The sequence below is a fragment of the Ochotona princeps genome, chromosome 13 (genome assembly GCF_030435755.1).
Source record: "Ochotona princeps isolate mOchPri1 chromosome 13, mOchPri1.hap1, whole genome shotgun sequence".
Classification (NCBI taxonomy): Eukaryota; Metazoa; Chordata; class Mammalia; order Lagomorpha; family Ochotonidae; genus Ochotona; species Ochotona princeps.
The window spans coordinates 15,399,354-15,406,644 of record NC_080844.1 but is presented as its reverse complement, the minus strand read 5'-3'; the positions used below and the strand labels follow the sequence as shown (position 1 = coordinate 15,406,644).

The 7,291-nt window shown below is 36.3% G+C and overlaps 1 long non-coding RNA gene across 1 annotated transcript; it reads right to left on the bottom strand.

Annotated features, from left to right (window-relative positions):
- Positions 1–461: 461 nt before the first annotated feature.
- On the bottom strand, positions 462–6,661 carry LOC131481783 (uncharacterized). Its single transcript, XR_009246555.1, has 3 exons — positions 6,426–6,661; positions 4,597–4,651; positions 462–602 (listed from the first exon to the last, which is right to left on the bottom strand). It is a non-coding gene; the product is annotated as an uncharacterized LOC131481783 (long non-coding RNA).
- Between the last annotated feature and the right edge of the window lie 630 nt (positions 6,662–7,291).

The window sequence follows — 7,291 nt, the reverse complement described above, 5'->3', positions numbered from 1 at the left end:
ATGCTAGAGAGAGGGGAAGTCAGAACAGTAGAGCATAAGCCCAACTCTCCCTTAACTATATACAGCATGATGTCATGTGTATATGTATATGCCACATATATACATGTTATATATGTATATATACACACACTTACATACACACTGAAATGACTAAACTTTTCTAATTAATGTATGGATCTCACATAGTTACCATTTTCATAGTGAGAAAAATTCACATTTATCCTCTCAGGTGTTTTGAAGAAAACACTGCTTTATCAACTATAGTCATTCTATTGTACAACAGATCTTCTGCATCTATTCATTCGACCCAAATGAAATAGTATATCCTTTGGTCAACATTTCCCCAATCCTTCAACCATCTTAGTCACTATTAAGTCATTCAGTTCTTAACTTAAATAACTTTTTTAGATTCCAAAAACAAATGAGAACATGTGGTATTTGGCTTTCTGTGCCTACCTTATTTTACTTGAGCATGATGTCATCATCCATGTGGTTAGGAATGACAGGGTTTCCTTTTGTAGAGCTGATTAGTATACCGGTGGGCATATCCACATTTCCTTTATTGACAAATTGGTTTCATGACTTGAATACTGCGAATAGCACTGCAATAGACATGGAAATTCAGATAGCTCTTTGGCATACTGAATTCACTTTCTTCCAATATATACTCAGTAGAATGTGTCAAGGTTATGTGCTTACAAAAAATTTAAAAAGAGTTAATGTCAGGTGATACATCTTTTAAAAAATGAATGTATGTGTTTTCAGTCAAGAGGGTTGAGTAAGAGAAAAAGAAAGAAGACAGATATGTCTCTGAGTGTAAGAAAAAATTTGGAAGCACATCAACCAAACTGTTGTCTATGGTTATCTTTAGCTATCAAATAAGAGTCTGGTGCACTCAATTAAGTACACAATTAAGGTTTACAGAGGAGAGCAGCCACGGTGGCTTACACTAGGCCTAGTAGTGTCATCCTTATTTCCAAAATGATTTATATTTGAAAAAGCCAAACTGTATGTTACAGTCTCCAAGATATACAGAAAGTGAGAAACATCTCTCTCCATTTGTTATTATTTTGTAACTTTAGGATGAATTTGCCATTCTGACTGCAGAAATATGAAGCTTAAATAACCTCAGGTCTGTAAAAAAAGAATTCCATATCTGGGAGAGCAATACAGTGTAAACATGTGTTGTCTCTTGTTTTCCAAGAGTAGATTTGAAATAATCTGTGGGAGAATTGCCATTCCAGGAAGTGAAGAGAAGCTAATTTTCCATATTTTTCATCAGTGTTTTTGAAACCCTATGCCAGTGACCTTCCTCTGAAATTGGTCTTGAAAAGGAATACTTTGGCAATGTTTTCATTATAGGCTGCATGTTGTCTCCATTCTTATTCTGAACTAAGGGAAAACTCAGAAACCTAATTAGCTGAGAGAAGACCAAAGTAGTTTTATTTATCACTTGCTTCCTTTCTCTAATCTTTTGCTACAAATTACAGCCCGGAAAAACAAGGACACTGAGAATAATATCTTAATTAAAAAGATAAAACTGGGCCTTTACTTCCTATTTCATTTACATGTTTTTTCTTCATATCTCTTGAATACCAAACATTTATTAATGAAACTTAGAGGTTTGGGGGATAAGATGCGATAAATATTTAAAAAGTATAAGCCTTAAAATTTGGCCCTTAGTAATAACCTCATAAAGGACACTACTTTGAAATGTATTGTGCATAGGAAGCATGTAGAATCCTTGTTTAAAATCTAGATTACTGAGTTTGTCTAATTTTGTATTAATCTGAGATTAGTTTTGGCAATCTGCATTTTAATTTGTACCCTAGATGATGTTAATGTAGGCACCCAAAAATTAGGGTTCACTCTAGTGGATTAGAGGATCAAGACAATGACACAAATCCAAATGCTAATTTGTAAAAAAGGTAACAGGCCTTAGATCTGCCCTGTAGTCATTCTTTTATTGATTAAATAAACACGCATTGAATGACTCTAAGTTCCCCAAGGACACTGGCACAAGGTAGCTCCTGCTCTTAGAAATGTTATTGCTCCTGAAAAATGGGAAAGAGATTCGGCTGCCTCTCTGCCTTCCCCTCCATGACTGGCTGATAGTCTGTAGACTATTACTTTCATTATCAACTGAAAACAAATTGCGAGATCCTCAAAACATTTTCGTGTTTTCGGTACAAATATCTGTACATCTTAGAGGAAATATAAAATCTACAAACTGCCCACAACACATTTTTTTTTCTCTTGGTGGGGACTAGGAAGATGATAAACTGTGTCTAACAACAAAACAGCCTTTCTTTTTGTTGGAATACCTTATCAGATACACCTTCATTGATGGGTTAATTATTTGTATGGTCATGGCATGGACTTTGTTATAGAGTGTCTGTTATGACACTATTTGGTACAGGCATTACACAGAATATCCAGTGTGACTGTATTTAGGATGCCTATGGATACTATTGTAGTACCTTTGGTAGTGTCATCGTCGGACTTTTCTGCATATGCAATGATATTCTTTAGCCCCAACTTGCGCCTCCAAGACTACTGATCAACCTTGTGACTTAATCTTCCAATAAATTCACTTCTTTCTTTAATTGGTCAGGTCAATTTCTGTTGCATACTATCAAGAACTCTGATATCAAAACCACTACCTGTAAGTAGATAACAGTAAGCACATATTCATAGAAGCAACAGGATTACAAAGCTGAGTACATGGAGGTCAGAGATCACAGTTTTCCATTAGAATGAGTACCTGTTAGAGTACCATGTCTATTGACTTAGAATAAAATGCTCATTGAGGAAAAGTCATTCTATAATTACACTGTCACTTTCAGATAAAAGTGAAAAGAATGCTGAAGTAAAATAGTAAGATGCCAATCTGACATCTTAGCAAACAACTTCAAGAAAACAGCCATTCCCCAGATTTCCTATTAAAAACACCAAATAAAAAAAGCAGCCTGTTTATGATCAAGCTGAAAGGGACTTTGAATATGCAACATGCATAGAGAAAGCTGGAATATTCAGAATCCTCACCTCCACTTCTTCACTCTCCTTGAGGTCATCCTCTATTGCTTGAAAGACATTGCTTCTCCTTACTTAAATGAATAATGTGTAATCATCAATATTTTCTCTTCTTTGACTGTCTCTAAACTTAAAACATAGATTTTAGTACTCTGGAAAATGAGCCATAAAGTCAGCTCAGGGAAGAAAAGATTTGCACTCCAAATCTGTCCAGTAATACTACTTTATACCAGCTTGAGTCTTGAGAACATGTGCAAAGAGGAGTTTTGGTCAGGTGTGATCATTCTGAATTTATGTGGACCAGAGATTCTACATTAAACCTTCTAGTCAAAAGCTGAAAGTTTTCCTTTTTAACTGGTTTATGAAAGGAGGACAGTAAACAGTATCCGCCCAATACTAATGTGATATACCTGTCATTATTTGGACTAAGGTAGAAAAAGGAATCCACTGAAACAGAAGGAGAAAGTTCTGGAGCAGCTGTGTCTTCTATAACTTGATAATGCTTATCCTCCAACTATTCAACTCCAATAACCCAGAAGAATGGGATACTATATTTGGAGATACCCAAAGTTTTTATAGATTAATTGGCTTTGTAATGATTTAACTCCATAAAATTTAGGATTCTTAGGTAGCCAAAATCAAGGCAGGAGTTAGTGAACCTCAAATTGTGAATATTGCCCCTAATCTACCTCATATTATACCAAAAGGAATCAGCTAAGTCTACCCTGTAGCAATTTTCCCTGTTTCCATCTGGGCGACTGTAACAAAGTACCAATAAAATAGGTATATTGGCAACAACAGACATTTATTTTGGATAGTTGTAGATGGTATGAAATCACAGACCAAGGCAGATCTGCTTTCTGGCAAGGGCCCATTTCCCAGCTCACAGAGGGTGTCTTCCCACTGTGTCTTCACATCTTGGGGAATGGGGGGGCAAGGCAATTCTCTGGGGCCTCTTTTGTAAGGATGTTACTTCTCATGTCCCAAAGGTTCTACCTAGTAAAATCACTGCCTTGGAGTTAGGATTTCATCGTACGGATTTTAGAGGGAAAAAAACCTTTGGACCATAGTGTCACTTACATAGATGGAGTACATAATCCGCATCAGCTATTGAATCAACACTTTTTGTCTCATCTAATTTATTCCCATAGAAATAAAGCAAGTGGAATGCTTCCATCTGTACTTCATACTACGTCAAAAAATAATTAGGCATTCCTCTGAAGGAGGTCTCTTTATATTACTGCTATAACCAGTAAACTAACAGATGTGCTGCCATGATTCTTATTATAACCACATTCAACTGTCTAGATTGCTTGATGTGGAGTGTTGATACTTACAAGCGCAATCAAGTCTGACTTCTATTAAAATTTATATCCTTTCTATGATTTACTTGGTGGAGCCTATTAACAGAGTTCTTGGTACCCAGTAAGTAGCTGCTGATGAATATTGTCCTCCATAGTAAAACATCACAAGCAATTTGATTTTGAAGTATAACTTAGTCGTGCTTTTGTATTATGTGAACATTTCATTCTGTGTTTCAGTTTAGCCTGCAGGATATCTTACCAGGCACAATGCTGAATGCTGGTCTGTCACATGGAAGGCATCTTTCCTAAGGAATCTGCAAAACAGAGCACAGCTATATAATGAATGACATGATGTGTGTATAGGTTGGGGACTAAATATCAGCCAAAATCTTAAGTAAAAAGGTCTAAGATTTCCATCATCTTCAAAGCCTATGCGTTGCTGCACCTGGTGTAGCATGCTTTGTTAGATCTCTTTGGACTTTGAATGCAGCCTCTCATTTCACTGTGCTTTTTTTGAATTATTTACTTAGTTATCTGAAAAAATAACTTTAAGATAGCTGCAGAGCAAAAGAAGATTCTCTTTCATAAGGCAAGACAATAAGCAATGCTGCTAGTCCTTCAACTGCAAACTCTTGAATGATAATTTTCTTTTTAACAAAACAGCTCTTGCCTTTTCCTAGGCTTATATAAGCTAAACACCTAACCCTGACACATTAGATTACCTGAGTAGCCCATCATGACATGGTGTTTATCAGATTTACTTTGCCATACATTTATTTATTTTTATCAAATAGAAAATGTTTACCTTTTGATAGAAATAAATTAGAAAGTGTTTGAGGATCAACTCTCAATAAGTCCTGAAGTCATAAATCAGAAACATGAGTTTTTGTCATGCCATCACCTCTCCTCATCCCACACTACTAAGTCAGAGAGACTTAACAACTATGACCTTGAATGAGTTGATAAGAATATGGACATAGCTCTGTATGATGAGCAACTCCAAGGAAAGACAAAAAGTAAGTAGAACTTGGGATTTGGACACAAGATATTGGAAAGATCTACTAGTTTCCTAATAAATATATTGCTTCAGTGTTAATCCTCAATTGGCATGGAACCATGTCACCAAACACTGAGGAAGGTCCTATTAATTACAGGAGGTCTTTGAGGAATACTTTTTAAAGTCAATATTCTTGGAAACAGAGGTGGCTTTGGGTAAGGCTCTACATCAATTCATAGGCAACACTGATGATTTTTCAAATAGTCAACAGCAAAGATTAATAATTGATATTAGATAATTCATCTCTTTTCTCCCCTTGGCCTGTGTCTCATGTGTATGCCTGCTTCAGGTACCCACCATGAAAGCAAGCTCAGGTAAACCAAATGGCCTTTTCCATGATTTTACATAGCATTTTCAATATTTGGAGTCATGGACAAAGTAGCCAGACTGCTCACTGCATGGATTCATTTCACAAAGACCTAATTGGCTACAGCTTCTGCCGAGTGCTCAATTTGCAAGTAGTAGAGATCAATCCCAAATTTCCAATGATGTAATGTACTCTAGGGGAAGCAATGAGAGATACTTGGTGGCATGTATATGTTAAATGGGAAGAATTTTTCTGTGCCTATGAAATACATCTTCATTAAAAAATAGTAAAAAAATAAAAAATCCATTTTTACACTTACAAAAGCGTGTGCAGATATAGGTTTGTCAAACCTTACAGGGAATGAAAGAATGTTTATGATGTAATGGTTTGCAGAATTTTAACTATACAGATTTTAAAGATTCTGGAGGAAAATTAAAAAAGTAAAACTTAAATTCCCCCATTAAAGTTGTTTCAAAGATGTTCTGTTAATATCCTACTAATTTTGGCCAATATCATAGGACCTATGGTAGCAATGACATAGTGAAATTAATATATCTTAAAGTTATACACGCAAACATATATCTATATCCATGTGTAATGGCACATATTCATCTATCATCTTTGTATACAGACACGCATGTATGTTCCTCCAAAGCAGAAACAAGATAGTGACTCCAAACATCATGACCTCCCACAGACACACTGAAGTGAACAGTGTACACACCTCTAGTCCTCTTCACAAGAGCTATAAAGTCCAGGTGAGAAGCCACAATGCTTCATTAATTATACTCATTTAAAAAATTGCATTGCATCAATCAATAAGCAGAATTGCCTGTGTCACCCCTCCTGGAGCTCTAAGGAGCACAAGGGGGAGAAATGCCTCTGCTTAGAGAAGGAATTTGAACTACATCCGAGCACCAGGCCATTGGGGGAAAAATGAAGTCAGACTGAGTTCCCCTTCTTCTTTCCATAGTCTCATAAGGAGATGTGAATAGTTAGAGCTTCCATAGCCAAGAGGTCTCATACCCTCTATCCTCAACTGCGGGCAGACAGCAAGACTCTAGCTGTACAGAATGAGCAGGAGAGGATGCCTAGGATTATACCTTCGACTCCCAAATACATTACTTGAAGAAGCCCAGTGGCTGACACCCTCCATGCAGCATTCATACAGTCTCCAGACTCACCTGGCACCAGGCAGTGACCTCTGCTCTGGTGAATTTTACTCACTTGGCATGAATCACTGGCAGCCTCACGTGTGTGTGTGGAGGAGCTTGGTGACTGTCACCCCAGTTAATTCGTTATTGGGGGTCTAACTATCTGAAAAAAATCAAGAAAGCAGTCCCATTTTCAGTAGCTACAAAAATAAAATATTCATGAATAATTGTAGATAATGAGATGAAAGATCTCTACAATGGAAACCATAAGCCATGGATGAAAGCATTTGAAGAAAACACAAATAAGACATCCTGTGTTCATATATTAGAACTCAATATTGTTAAAAATGAGTATAATGCTCAAAGCAATTTAATTTTAAGAGCCATCTGTATCAGAATTTCAGTGACTTTTTTTTATAGAACTGAAAAAAAAAAA